The sequence below is a fragment of the Myodes glareolus genome, chromosome 16 (genome assembly GCF_982192425.1).
Source record: "Myodes glareolus chromosome 16, mMyoGla1.1, whole genome shotgun sequence".
Lineage (NCBI taxonomy): Eukaryota > Metazoa > Chordata > Mammalia > Rodentia > Cricetidae > Myodes > Myodes glareolus.
This window is the reverse complement of record NC_142041.1, coordinates 27996275-28011905: the sequence shown is the minus strand read 5'-3', so window position 1 is coordinate 28011905 and position 15631 is coordinate 27996275. Positions and strand designations below refer to the sequence as shown.

At 45.7% G+C, this 15631-nt stretch overlaps 1 long non-coding RNA gene across 1 annotated transcript; it reads left to right on the top strand.

Moving 5' to 3' along the window:
- Positions 1-474: 474 nt before the first annotated feature.
- LOC125391198 (uncharacterized) lies at positions 475-3413 on the top strand. The gene is made up of 3 exons (XR_007229008.3): positions 475-831; positions 1757-1828; positions 2388-3413. It is a non-coding gene; the product is annotated as an uncharacterized LOC125391198 (long non-coding RNA).
- The last annotated feature ends 12218 nt before the right edge of the window (positions 3414-15631 follow it).

Genomic DNA, 15631 nt, shown 5'->3' with positions numbered 1-15631 from the left:
CAGAATGGCGGTCTGCAGCTCTTAGAGGAGGATCTGCAGTGGCCCTGAGCCCTCTGCAAGAGTTATCTTGCTCTTTACCCACCTACTGCTCCCTCCTGCTTTCAGACAGCCTAGCTTTGATCGGAGTCCTCACCCAATCTTGATGCCTGGGTGTGATGTTGCATTTGGGTTTTGTCTGTGGTTCCCGGCTCATAATTCTTTCCTTGAGACAGGTTATAGATGTTAGCATCCCTCCTTCTTGAGGTAAGTCGTATATGTCCGCCTTCCTCTGAGCATCTGGTTTGCAGCACGATGGTCCATACCTATAATGCCAGCACTTCAGTAGTGGAAGTGGGAGGACCCTGGATTCCAGGCCATGAGGAGTTAGCGTGAAAAGGTCTACCCTCCTGAGGGCAGATCATAAGACCGGAACTTGAGAATGGTTCCTACTTCATACCCTTGAGCAAGAGATGGCACAGACTCTGACAGGCAGCCTCCTGAGCTGCCCCACCCAGACTAATCATACCAGGACACACCCTTTTAGTCGGGTCCTGTTTTTACACAGTTTTCTCGGCTTCACTCATACCCATGTAATAAAATCGCCATGAAAACTCAACAGGACAGAGTTCAGAGAACTCCCAGATAGCTAAGGACTTGGGGAGTCCTGAAGAGTGGTACTACCCAAGGCTGGGGCCACGGAAGCTCTGCAAACATCTCCCACTCCAGGTCCTATGCATCTCTTCTTACACCTCACAAGCCGTCCTTCCATCCAGAGATGAGCTCAGCCTGGACTACAGAAGGATTTCTGGCAGTTAGACAAGAGCCAGCACTCCTCAGGAACTTGTGAAACAGGTTTATTCGTGCCTCTACTCCTCTATTTCCCCCCCCCCCACCTCTGTCATTTCCCTTACCTCCTCTGACATAAGGGACCTTGGTTCTCCTATTGATTCATACCTGTGGTGGCTATCAGCACATCAAAGCCCAGGCTGGCTTCCAGGCTCCCTCAGTACCACAAGGGCCTGTCATACATTTCAAAGTCCACACTATCAACCTAGCCACTTACCTCCTCCCCTGTCTTCCCCAAGCTCATGGGCTCCCCCCCACCAGCTACTCATCCTTCTTATAACCCAAATACTCTTGTTACTTTCTCTCTCTCTCTCTCTCTCTCTCTCTCTCTCTCTCTCTCTCTCTTTCTCTCTCTGTCTCTCTCTCTCTCTCCCCCTCTCTCTTGCTATTGTCTGCTCTCTCACTCTCTCCACCATTCTCCCCACATTTTCCCTCAGATATATCTGGTTGCCAAAACCTTTAGCATCTCTGACCTGCAGCCTTTGGAATAGTCTTTATAATAAGCCCACAAAGCTAAATATTTCCTCGAGTTTTGTGAGATGCTCCAGCAAACTAAGCAAATCTGAGTTGTGGGAACCCCAGTTTATAAGGATGGGAAGAGAAACACATGTTGCCCAGAGAGCGCTTCAAGCTGTCATCTGAAGGAATGGATGGGGTGTCACCTCGTGGACCATCCTTCAACCTGTGAGATGCAATGCTATTTCCAGGTTGATGGTATCAGAACAACTGAATTAGAGGCCACCAGTGAGAAGGTCTGCCGAACGATTAATTGCTTGCTTCCTGCTTGGGAGAAATCCCACATCTTCTGGGCTCAAAGAGTGGTCTGCGTGTATGTGAACAGTAGAAGAAACTGAATCTGGGCTGGGATTGTCTCCCGCCAGTTCTAGAGAGCAGGGGTGAACTGACTGGGAACTTGTCATTGTCTTTGTAGCCTGGTATCCAGAATCTACAATTGGCCCCTGCAACTCCCCTGAGGAGGGTGGGTGCTCTCTACCAGAAGAAGGTAAGGATATCTGTCTTCCTAGGAAGAGAGGAGATGCTGGGCAGGCACACAGCAGAGAGCCCCCTCTCAGAACAAGTCAGAACACAGCGTCTGGGAAGGAGTGAGAGTTTGGAAGCGGGTTTTTGCTTTCTTTTCTAACAAAAACCAAGTGGGTGATGAGCAAGCGACTGCAAAGCCCCTCCTTGGAGGAGACCTGTACTAATTAGGAAGTGAGGAGAGCAGGCCTTACCTTTGTCGCCCAGCTCAGAAGCCCTCGGAGCAGGAATCTTCTTCAGGTGGTGACTCAGCCTGGTGTGTCACCCTTCCTCAGTCCTGCTCCGTCCAATTCTCCAAAGCCAAACAAATAGGAAATGTGACAGACGGACCCATTTTAGCAGTGGTCCACTTTGGTTTGTTTTGATGGGCACGAGTCCACTGGAAAGCAGTCCTTCCCCTCGAGTCTTGGTTACAGTAAAGAAACACTTTTGAAGAGAGATGATTTCAAAGAAGCAATATTGCCTGAGCAAAGCGGACTGGCCAGGTCGGATGGGCTAAATGTCTTGACTTGTTCTGTTCATAGGATGTATGAGAGTCATAGCATGCCAGCGTCAGAAGGCACCTCGAGATCACAGCCAACTTTCTCCAGAGAAAGAAACTGGATGCCAGTATGGGCCTTTGGTGACTGAAAGGACCAGGGAGCGAGGGGCAGAGGAGAGCCTAACTCAGATGTCTTTCAATCGCTGCACAGCGATGCTGCCATCTTGCCAGCCAGTGATGCTTGCTAAGCAGATAATGGGGAGTTTGCTGTGACTCTGCTTCAAAATGTCCTTGAAAACATGGAAGGAAAAAATCCAACTTGGTGATGCACGGGGAACGGTTATGCGAATACAATTCTCGCATGCCAAAAGTATCCTTACAAAGAGACAGCAGTATACAGATGCTGTTTGCCTTTAACCACTGAACCCTTGAGCATAGCCATCAAGGTCATGAGTTTGCTCAAAGTCACCTTGCTTCTACTGGCATTCTCAGTTTCTGAATGTCTGAGGTTTAAAGTTTTCTTGACAGGAGACTGCTCTTCCTATGTTTTCCACCATCTCTGATACCCCCCCCCCAGCTCTCTCCATCTTGTCTGATGTGCTGGGATGTTCAAGTCTGGTCCCCCATCCCTTAATGGTTGAGTCCAAGGGTCATTGGCTCTATATTTCCAACTTGACTCCTTCCCCCCACAACAAAACAGAAGATTCCTTTATCTGTTGGCTTCCGGGTCAGTTCAGTCCAACTGCTTGGAGATGGGAAGAAATGAGTTCAAGATATGTATTTCCCAGTTGCCCATCTGTGGGACCTTCAAGGTGTGATGGCATCTATCTACTGTAAAGGGCAATTGTCAAACAGCTTCACCCTGCACAGAATCCTCTCTTCCCTCCCCTGCACAGCCTCACCCTGCACAGCAACTCTTCCTTCCCTCCCCTGTCCAGGCGGGGGTGGGGTCTGTTGATGCTGGTGTTTTGATGAACCCTTTGGGGTTCTGTGCTCTCCCCTGTGGCTTCTCCACACCGTGCCATCTCTTTTTTTAAAACAATCACTTTATTAAACTTGCCTCAAATTACCTGCCATCTGTTCAGCTGGGCTTCTGGTTGACTGACTATCTTACCCCCAACCTAAAGCATTATCCCCAATCTTGGGGACACAGTCTAATCAAAGAGAGAGCCTCTCTAGAGAGAGCATTTAAAGAGTCACTGTGACTGTAGGGCCCTTGAACTTGGGTGGAGTCTTTGCCTGGAAGTGGCTGAAGGCCAAGAAACTAGACTCTGTCGGAGCCGGTGTTAGGTGTCCCCTGCAGCAGAGGAGCTGAGTGTGGTGACGTGGAAGAAGTGTCTATCCTGCGGGCGTCTGAGGCACAGTGCACTTTTTCCTTGGGTTGAAGAGAATTGGGCAAAGGGCCAGGTGTGGGGATGCACAATCCAGAACTTGGAAAGTGGAGTCGGGAAGCTTAGGAGTTCCACAAAAGCCACCGTCACATAAAGAAAACTGGGGAGGGGACCTCTGAGTGTGCTTAGGCCCAGGCACTAAGAATGCAGTGATAATGATAAGGGGCTGCTACGGGGATTGAGGGACCCTTGGCAAGGTTAAATTATAGTCCTCTCCCCAGAAATCTACCAGCTCAAAGTCCTCATCTCCTCCTGTCTAGCTGTCCCATGCTCTCCTAAGCAGCAAGCCCTGTTTTGATAATGACAAGCTATTCAGCAATAGCCACGGTCTTTATTTCCATCCCTCATCGTGCTAGACACAAAATATGTTAGATTTGAGAATAATTTATAGTCACTTACAACCCGCTTCCTTCCGACTGCCACTGGGTATAAAACTGTGTGGATAGCAGTTTCACAGAAGAAATAGACAGTTAGCTGCAAAGCTACCCGGAGCGATAATATTATCTCACATTTTTTACAGTGTTTCACAGTTTGTCAGACATTTTCTCATGCATTATGTATATTAGTTGATTCTCATAATAAACCTACTATATATGTGTGTGTATTATATATGCATCTATGTAAATGATATACATACATACAGATATATGTATGCTATGCATAATGGATCTAGAGAATGAGGTTTAAGAAAGAAAATGACTTACCCAAGGTCATGTAAACAGGAGAATGAGTTCCTCTAGGTACTCCTTATGATCTCATCGTACAATAGCTGTGATGGTGCTGTCTTCTGCTTGTGTCCGTGAGCTCATTAAGCACAGAGTCTGTGGTTTGTCATATGTATATTTTTTTTTGCCATGGACACTGACTGTCATGTATGCCAGGTACTATGTATGGCTGGGTAGTCTAAACTGCTAACCCCATGCCCACATCTTAGATCAGGACATAAAAATGTTTCCTTTCATCCAAGACTTGTTCTGTCCCTTCTATGTCTCTGGCTCTTACTTCCCCCGCTGGAGCTCCAACCACTGTTGTGAACGTTGTCTTTACCACGTGACTACATTGTTAATCACACAGCATTCGTTCCTGTGTGTCACCGAGCTCTGTCTGAACAGGTACATGGCTCATTTATTCTCATCGACTCCCCATGCTTTTCATATACACAGTGTCTTATTTCTCAGGGCACTTTCAAGATGGTGGAAATGTGCGGTCAGTGTGACAAAACTCCGAATGCCTAGTTGTGTTGCATGTCAGTCTGCCACCACAGAGGATTCCTTCCTAACCATGGATCTGTTCTAAGCGGGAGGAAAGTTCTAGTGAAATGTTTTACTATTGGATCTTCATAGTTCTGTTGTGGAATTCAGACATCTTCTGTTGCAAGGCCTGCCTTCTAAGCTTCCAGTGACAAGTGCCTCCCACCCATATCTCTTAAACCAACTTCTGCTTCCTTACACACTTCCCTCTTAGATTTATGGAGAATTTATACCACATTTTCACAACAATTTCAACAGCAAGTAGTTTTGGCAAACCTAAAACCTGGTATTAGGGGAGTGGCTACCTTGCCCGGCGTGCACAGTGCCCTTGGTTCCATCCTCATAGCTACATGGGATGGGAGGGAAATATTCAGATTGAGGGTCATGACCCATTAGTGAGTCAGAGTCATTTTAGTGGGTTCAGAAGAGAATTCTTTAAAGGGGCATTACTTTCCCAAGTATCCAAAACTACAAAATCATCACAAGGTGCTCCTAGTAGCAAGGGCAAATAACTGCTTGTGAAATTTTTGTTTTAGGCATGCGCGCGCGCGCGCGCGCGCACTATTCTAGGTCACAGTATAAGATGTTTCTGTGATCATATTCAAAATGGCTTCACAAGCTACCACCGATCAAGAAGAACATTGCAAGGACAATGGCTTCTTACTCATCTCCCATTCATACGGTCTGTAGTTTGGATGGGCCCCAAAAGTGACCACGGATGACCTAAACCAGCACCCATCTTCTTAACTCAGTGTTCACCATGATTGGCTCATAAATGGGCAGTCATTCCCTGTACGCAAGGGGAAATACATATGACCAATTAATCTAGATAGCCATCTTTTGGGGAAGCCAAGCAAGTCTTTTCGTGGGCCTGTGAATCTTACAAGTGTGAGCTTTAGAGAAGTCCTGTTTGGTCGGAAACACAAAAAGGCTGTTCATTTCCCCGACTCCTACCAGAAAGAAGAATCTCTGGGAGAGGACACAAGAACAGTTTCAAACATGGGTCAAAGCAATTTTTAAGTGGCATCATCAGAAACCTACTTAAAAATTATAATTTTGCTAACCCAAGAAAGCTTTGTCAGTGACTACAGGTGCTTCTCAGGAATTAGGCCCATGAAAAGTAGTTCATATATTGGAAAGTCTTACATACTTAGAAGGCTGAATTCCTAAGGAGGGAGACAGAGACTTGGAAGTCATTGGCACGCGCATGTTGGTAGAAGGCAGGGAAGCGTTTGATGCAAGGAGAGGTCTAAGACCAAGAGGGAAGGCCTAGAACACATCTGTGAGGAGGACAGTGCCTGGGGCTAGGCAGGGGGAGAACCGTCCAGATTGCTACCTCTGAACTCTTGCCTCCTGGTAGACATGACAGAACACCTGCTCTTCTCTACTGACCTGCCTAGAGGGCTCCTCTGCCAGACTCCTGGAGCTTCACAATGATGCCCTGGGTAGTGAGAAAGTGGAAGGAGAAAGGCAACTTTAATGTTTTATTATGGTGCACAGAGCCCTTCTAAAGGAAAGAGAATGCACTGACCTCGGACCTCCACACTGGGAAGGAAGTCTGACGTATCAGCTCTTCTGGTATCATCCTAATTTTTTGACAACTTAAGTGACTTTAGTGTTTGGGGTGATTAAGACTGTCACTTCTTTTGATGAGTAAGTGAGGAGGTGGCTGCTTCTGTCGGAGTTACAATGGCAGGACAATTAATTCTATGCGACCATCTGCCTCACTAAGAAAAGAAAGCTGAGGGAAAGGGAGATCTGTGGATGTTGGGGGGAGGAAGAAGAGATGAACAGACGAGTCCTTTGATTTCTTTGGTCCTACCTTTGCAGTACCATTGCCTTTCCTTCCCCTCCCGCGCTCTTGAAGACCAAGAAAAAGAGAGAAAAGTACACCCAGGGAGCTTGCCTCCACATTGGCTTTTTGTTGGAAGCAAGAGGGAGGAACTCTAAAAGAGGATGCAGGACAGAATATTCTAGAAGTTCAGACACTCATTCTACAGTATCTCTTCAGGGCTAAATTCCTCTGGAAAGTCCCTGTCTCAACTACCTTACCGCAGACAAGGAAGGGCGTGAGGTCACATTCTGGGGCTAGAGGCCGAGGACATGAGCTGTTCTTTGGAACTGGTGAATAGGATAACTCAGGAGGTGCTGGCATGGGCTGTGCCTCCTGAGCAGCAAGCTCATCTCACAGAGATGCACTGAAGTCTCTCCTAGGAAGGTATCCCAGTCTTGGCCCTTGCCACACGTGAGATGCTTCTGTGGCTGTGTGACTCCTGAGCCTCGCTCAGCCCTGCCCCCCGAAGATGCTGGAGCTCTTCAACAACAGTCTTCCCTTCCTCTTTTTCTCAGAATCCAAAGATGGCTAGGCTGCCGGCTTCTCAGTTCTTTCCTAGAATTCCACATGGCCTAGTTCTGAGGGGCTCATTTGCTCCAGACATGGTGTGCCCATATATATTGCCATCTGGCTGTTGCTTTGTCTAGCAAGTTTCTAAGCTGAGTCCAAGGACTGAGTCCCGTAGACAATGAACCAGTTGATCGTCTTGGAGGCTGTAGAGCAAGGAGTACAAGAAGGGTTAAAAACAAGAGATCAGGGGACCCCTGGGGCCATAGCAAAGGGATGGTTTTCAGCTGGACCCTGGGATTAGTTACTAGGACCAGGAAGGTGGTTTGGGGAGGAGAGAGGAGTAGTCGTTTCCTCTTGGGAGCATCACCCCCCACCCCAGTGGTGGTAGTCAGCAGCTGTCAGCCTTTGTCTCTGGAGTACCCTTTCTGTAATAGGAACCCCCGTGATAGTTACTTTGGGAACAGCTTTGGTTAATTCCTTCTCAGCCACTGGTGCCACTGGGTCTGGGAAGCTACCAAACACAACACCCCGTCGGTCCTGATTCCACCCAAGAGAAGACAGACACGGGGGTTCAGCCAGTCACACCGCCTCCACCCCCTGGCTTTAGGGGTGGTTTTCAGCGTGAGGCAGTGTGGCACTCACTCTTCCCAGTTGGCATTGGAAATGGGGGACCGAGTTCATATTTTGGTGACTGTTGTCACAAGGGTGATGGATGTTTCTGGCATTTAGTGACCAGATGTGTCAAATACCAGCCACAACCAGCAATAATTTACCCTATTCAAAAGATTGTTAGCTTCTCTATGGAGACACCTAAAGATGGACATCCTGTCCTTGCTGGGCCAATCAGTATGTTCCTAGGATTTTAAAAATATATGGCAAGGGTGGAGAGACCCCTCAGGTGGTAAAGAGGACTCCTTGCTCTTCCAGAGGACTTGAGTTGGGTTCTCAGTATCCACGTAGGAAGTTTGTAATAATAATATCTTATTTAATACCTCACATGCCAGGTATATATTATAATAATACCCTATATACGAGCTTAGAGCATCTAATGCCCTCTTCTGGCCTCTGTAGGTGCATGCATTCACATGAGCATACTTTAACCCCCCCACACACACACACACAAATACACATAAACAAAAAAATTAAAACACATTTTTAGAAAGAAAATACCACCAGGGCATTCTCTACCTCTGGGTTAATTGTCTAGAACAAGCTGAACCAAGTTGGCTATCTTCTCCCATCTCATGAGGCATGCAAGAAGATGTTTGGAGCAGAGAATAAGGCTAACTCAGAAGAAGCTGAGATGAGACATGAAGGTGGATGTAAGGAATCTAATAAAATCATCTGTCCTTGTCAATTTGTGTTATGACAGCCAATATCGATCTTTCAATCTTAAATTATAAATTTTTCTTCTGCCCCTTCGAGTAGGGTTCCTTTCCAGAGAACCTTGTAACCTACAGAGTCTTGACAACACTGGTGCTTCAGAAATCAATGGTCCTTCTTCCTGGGTGACGGATGATGTGGACGTGGATTTTTAGGGCGGCCTTCTGTGACTCCATAATGAGGAGAGCACACGGCTACTGCAGAGGACCCAGGTTCGGTTCCCAGCACTCCCACCAGGCAGCTCCAGGTGGTCTCTTCTGGCCCCACAGGTACTCGTACACACGAGGTGCGCATGCGTATGTTCATATAAAAACAGAAGACAAATATTGTAAAAGGCAGCTTAAGCCTTCTCTCTTCTGCCCACTTCTCCCTTCTGGGTTTCTAAAAACAGAGAAGACCTCCAGAGAAGGGTCAAGTATCAAATCAGTGACAGATGTAGGATCTCGGCACAATGTCATTTAATGAGATAAGGCTGGAGGTGCTGCCCCTGAGATGGGCTGAATCCGTACTATCCCACCTGGCACTCTGGAGGATGCCAACATCAGGTCTACGGGGAATGTGAAGCTGACTGGGACCACTTGGCTTGAAAACTGGGCCTTCAATTGGAAATGGCAGTACAAGAGACATAAATGAAAGGACAGAGGATTGTTCATCCTCTAGCTTGGGCAATAAAGGAAGCAGGCAGGCTTCTCTGGGAGAGTAGATTCAGTGTATGTGTGTGCGCGTGTGTGTGATTAAAAAGAGTTTTACTAGAATGGATTACATGATCGGGGCTGGATAGTCCAATGTGGTGTAGTGCCAGACCAGTGGCCATCAGGCTGATATCAGCTGATTCAATGCCTTGGCAGTCACTCTGGTGCTGAAGACCTGGAACGTCCCTGGAGAGTCACTGGTCTTCAGTCTGGCTTAAGGGTCAGAAGCTGGAGTCTGACATGAAGGATGGATAGCAGCTGCAGCTGTAGGCTAAATGCACTCACCAGCAAGGGGAGAAGGCAGAGGGTCTGAGGGGTTTTGTTTCCTCAGACTTTTCTCTACCTGGCCACCTGTCAGAAGGTGCTGCCAACACCAAGGGAGGGTCTTCGCCCCTCATTTGAGCCTTTCTAGAAAAGCCCGAACAGCTCTGCCCAGAGGGGTGTTGCTTAGTCGATTCCAAATACCTGAAGTTGACGATCAACATTAAGTGTCCTGCTGCTCCATGAGCGTTCCCATTTCCAACAGGAGGAAGTGGACCTCTCATTCCAGTCCAGAGCCTTCTTTAGAGGCTCCCCGTGGGCAGATGAACTACCTAGATGAACTGAGATCTTTCCTAATAGGTGTGCAAGGCTAGGGCTTGCCCAGTGGTGCAGCTGCAAAAGGGAGGCAACCTAGCACCTCTTACTAGCTTCAGTATTGGACCACTGGATGCATGGCCCCCTGCAATGCTCACCTTTATCACCTTGCCTACCAGAGCCTCCCCCATCACACAGGTGAGCTTCAAAGTCCCTGGGTTTCTTTGCCAGAATGCAGCATTAACTGTAACGCATATGGGAGGGATTCATATAAAGAGTATTTGGTAACTACAATACAAAGAAATTCTGATTCTGATTTGCCTGAAATTGAGACGGTGGCTTTCATTTTCTTCTCTCTCAAGCTGATTTCTCCAAATGCTTTCGTCACTGCAGTAATTTTTGTTTCCTTTTGTTTTACTACACTGTTTTCTTTCAAATATCTGTTACCCACACCCAACTTGAAACTCACCAGGGACAGAGGATTAGCGTCTACTTCAGAGGCTCTCTTGGGGTTTGTGGATTTATGATTCCCTTTGTACTTGTCCCATAAATACTTGAGGGCAGAAAACGGTTCTGCAATTTGGGTCCATGTGAAAATGTGCGTCCCAGCACTCATAATGAATTCCGGTCGCTGCTTACCCTTCTTTATTTTTCTAATTGCTCAAGTCAGCAAGCTGAACGTGTTTCTGTAGATTTGCTGGGTTTCTGTTGAATTCTGTCAGCAGATGTGGAAAGCGACTGTGTGAATGTAGAGTTGTGAATGTGTGCGTGAACTGCGTGCACGCTTGCCTGTGTGTATGTGTGTGTGTGTATGCACGCACACGTGTGCACGTGAGTGTTTGTAAAATTAAACTTGTGCATGTTTCCAACAAGAGGCCACACGGGCATGCACCTAACTGCCTTCCAGTATGTGCTTTGTCTTTGTGCTTTCCAGAGCATGTGATTAAAGGGGAATTTGAGCCAGGGGAAGGAACAGCGGCAGTCTCTTGTGAAAATCTTTAGCTTTGTTTTGTCCACAGGAATACTTTCTTGGCTGATCAGGAGAAAAGCCTGGCTCTGTAAGGAACAATACAACTTGGATCGGGCAGAAAGATAAGGAGAAAAGGGCCACTATTGAAGGAAGACAAGTCATGCAATCCAGCAGGCAGTAGATAAAGCAAGAGAGGCAGATGACAAACAGGCAGTCAGTTCAGAGGTTCTAACAAGGATTGGAGATGGACCGAGAGCAATAGTATATGTGAGATGGAGAAAGGCATGCACATCACAGAGGTGAATTCTATAGGCGGGGTACAGTCCTGTGGTTCCTGCCTTGGGAAGGGCAATGGTCAGAGGGAGACTGGGCCAGATTGGAAGGAGCTGACATTACAGAAGGTGGAAAGGATGCTCAGGTACAGACTTTAGGCAGCGGTCTGTCCATGAGCCTCTATGTCCAGAGAGGCTGAGACATACAAATGTCCGTCAGTCTGAGGACAGGCCTGATGCTGGGACCAGTTCTTGGAAGCATGGAGAAACTGCAACCTGCCAGCCCTGAGTCCTGGCTTAGAGCGTCTGAGCAGTCCATACCCCACCTTAGTTCCCAAAGGAGGATGGTGAAGACCAGAAGGTTTGTTTCCAGGGACACAGGAAAAGCAGCAGAGGATAGGGTCAGATTAATGCACTTCTATTTTTAGCAAACCAAACACTCAAAAAAAATCCAAACAAGTAAGGATTAGCTACAAGTGTTAAACACACACACACACACACACACACACACAAAATAGTTTCTCTCTCCCTCCCTGCCTCCCGCCCCCACAAGTACACTCACAAATTTACATACACCAAAAAAAACAAAGTTCACTTTTGTTTTTGGGTATTCATGGAACATTTATGAAATCAATCATAAACATAAAAAGAAATTACTTCCTTAAATAAAAAAAGACATTTGTTGGTCACATTATTTAACAACAATGTATTTTAAATGAGACATTTATAAGAAAGGCCTAAGTGAAAACAAAGCAATACAAAACACAAAACAAAATAAAACAAAACATTTTCCTAAAGTAACTCAAGCATTTGGGGAGCCAGCTTGAAAGACGGGGGTGGGGGTAGACAGCCAGTGAGCATATTTCTAATGTTAGAGAAGTAGAGAGACAATGCCAGAAGCAGAATTTCTCTGGTACTCTATTGGCAGAATAGCTTTTGTTTCACTCTGCTTGGATCCCTTATAGCAGTTCCAACAGTATTCTGCTATAACAGAAACGGCTGGTGATTTCTAATTTTTCTGTGCAATGGGGGAGGTTGCATGCAAGAGATTTTGCCCCTGGTAGTTAGTAGATTGGGGGCTGGAGAGATGACTCAGCAGTTAAGAGCACTACCTGATCTTCCAAAGGTCCTGAGTTCAGTTCCCAGCAATCACATGGTGGCTCACAACCATCTATAATGAGATCTGGTGCCCCCTTGAGGAAGAGACCTGGTCAGCTGTCCTCAGCAACTTAGACCATGAAACCCAATATGGACAAGTTCAAACGAATCGACAAATACGGGCTGCCCATGCATGCTTCAGCATTGCCAGGGCATAAATTTCATTTAGTAGATGAATCATTCATAAAAAGAGAAGAAGAGGAGGAGGAGGAGAAAGAGGAAGAAGAAGAAGAAACAAAAATTACTGAAATTTGGCAAAGGATAAGAGATTTTGAGGTTAAAATCCTAAGGGGAGGAAGGAGCTCAGGAGAACTGGATGGCACTGTTGGCTGCTGCTTTGAGGGTATGTGCTGAACCATGTTCCCTCGAGCTTTGTTGTCTGTTCTCATAGGGCATAGGGACTAAGAGACAAAATTCAGGCACTATCCAAGGCTCCTGGGTACCCCTCCCTCCCAGAGCTGAAACCCAAAGGATCTACACCCCCAATGAAAGGATGAACCAGAAATAACTACTAACCCCGGAGCCCCTAGAGTTTCCAGAACCTAGGGGCTGAATGAAAAACGACAAGATAATGACTCACTGAGATGAGAATCTGAAGCTACAGACTAGTGTAGCTCTTTTAAAAATCTATTGTATGTGTGTGTGTGTGTGTGTGTATTTGTGTGTGTATACGTGTGTGAACAAGTGCGAGAGAGAGAGAGAGAGAGAGAGAGAGAGAGAGAGAGAACAGGTCACGATGCAATGACATATCTCCACCCTCCAGTGACTGCTGCCAGGAACTGAAGTTGAATTCAAGGACCAACAGAACCAGGAGAATCAAAGCCATGATGCTCCAGAGCCCTTGACTGGCATTCTGTGAAGCTTTTCTTCTGATCGCTAGGAGTTCAAAGCGGGGACAGAGAGCAGTGAGGAACAGACAGAACAGTTTGCATCACTGTGATCAGATGTGCTCAGGGTATAGAAGGCCTCGTGGCGGGATGGGGGCCGTTCCAGCAGTGCTCTTGAGCATGCTCAGCTGCATTGCTAAGGAAGGGAGAGAAACTCTTATGGGAGGCATTCCTTTGGCAGACAGGTAAAAGCAACAGGGTTCACCCATCAGGAGAGTGTAGGAAAGTCTACCGTATGCAGGCTACAGTATGTGCAACTGTGTGGAGGTCAGAGGTCAGAGGGCGACCCATCAGATTTCTTTCTTTCCTTCTGCCATGTCCTAGGGATTAAACTCAGGCCATCATGTTCTTTGGTGGGAGTCTTTCCCTGCTGAGCCATCTCTCTTTAAAAGTTCTTCCTTCCTTCCTCCCTCCCTTCCTCTCTCCCTCCCTCCCTCCCTTCCTTCCTTCCTTCCTTTCTTTTGAGACAGGGTCTCACTGTGTAGACCTGGCAGGCCTAGAATATACTATGTAGACCAGGCTAGACTAGAACTCATAGAGATCCACCTGCCTCAGACTCCTGAGTCCTGGAATTAAAGGTGTAAATCTTCCTCTCACATATTTTAATGCCCAGATTCATACTATCTTCATAGTTCAAACAATAAATGAACAAAGAATAAGTCAACATCCTAATTTTTGTTGTTGTTATTGTTTTTGGGTTTTTTGAGATAGGGTTTTGCTGTATAGTCCTAGCTGTACTGGAACTCACTGTGTAGACCAGACTGGCCTTGAACTCACGGAGATACATCTGTCTCCTCCTCCCAGTGCTGGGATTAATGGTGTGCACCACCACTGATCAACTCAATATCCTAATTTACAATCATCATAGACTGGCAGTTGTCCTGATGGCAAAAATAAATGTGAAGCCTGGAATGTGAAGCCTAGTCTTTGTATCAGATCTCAAAGAACCTAAGGAAAATGAGGAGTTTTTGATTTAAAAAAATTATGGTGAGAAACAATATACAATAAAAATGATCAAATGGAAATATATACCCAAGAGTTTTAATAGAAAAACAAATATATTTGAAAAAGACCCTATATAACTTGCATACATTTGAAATATGCAATAATTGAAATTAAAACATCATAACAACTATTAGAAAAGAAAATGTAAAGATATAGCTCACTTTTAAATCTATCTCTAGTTTAAAAACTTACATAAGGATAAATCTGATACATTGTGACAAAACTCTCCCATTAATAAAAATTCCAAAACATTGTTGAGAAAAATTTAAAAATGGAAATATATCATGTCCTTGGAGGACCAGATTCAACACTGTAAAGATATCAGTCCTTGTCAGAATGATTTACCAAATGCAATTCCAATACAACTCTGAGATGACCTTTACCAAAAGGTGTTGACAGGGTTGGAGAGATGGTTTAGTGGTTAAGGGATTGTGCTTTACTTCTAGAGGACCCAAGTTCAATTCTTGGCCACCCTGCCAGGTGGCTCACAAGTACCGTAACTCTAGCTCCAGTTTAGAGCCTCTGTGGGCATCTGCATTCAGGTGTGCAACGACTTACAAATAATTAAAAATACTAAAAGATAAATATATTTAAAATGTATTGGTAAACTAAAGCTTGCTTATCACTGTAAATATTTTAGAATAGGCAAAAGAAAACGTTGGAGAACTTATCCTCCCTGATTTTAAGAGTTACCATAAAGTACAGAAATCAAGAAACATGTCATTAAAAACCACAAATAACTAAGTAGAAAAGAAAGTCCAGAAATAGGCCCACACAGACGTAGGGAATTTTTGTGTATATTCATTTTCAAATTTATGTGTGTGTCTGCGTGTCCATGTGTATATGTACATGCCTGTATATGTATAGAGGTCAGTGGTGGCCTCCACCTTAGCATATATTGAGGCCCGTTCTCTTCGATCAGCGAGTCTAGCTAGCCGGCTTCTCCTGTTGATGCCCTGTCTCTGCTTACTGAGCTCTGGGATTCTGGGTGGACTTGGCAGTCTACCGTGTACTTGTGTAGGTACCGGAAGTTTGAACTTTGGTCTTCATGCTTGTGTCGCAAGCCCTTGTCCACTGAGACATCTCTGTAGCCCTCTAAATAATGTTTGAGAAAGGCACCATTTTAGTTCAATGGTGGAAAAGTGCAGTCAATAAATCATATCGTATATAGGAAAAAACCTTGATTATCCCTCTCATTTTCCATATGCATTAATTTAAGACAGCTTAAGGATTTAATTTAAATTCTTAAATTATAAACAATAAGAATACCTTGTATAAAGGATTCTTTGTGATTGGTCTTTGACAGTGAAACTATTCTGTAGGACACTATAATGTGGGCTGCATGGGCTTGTCCATTTG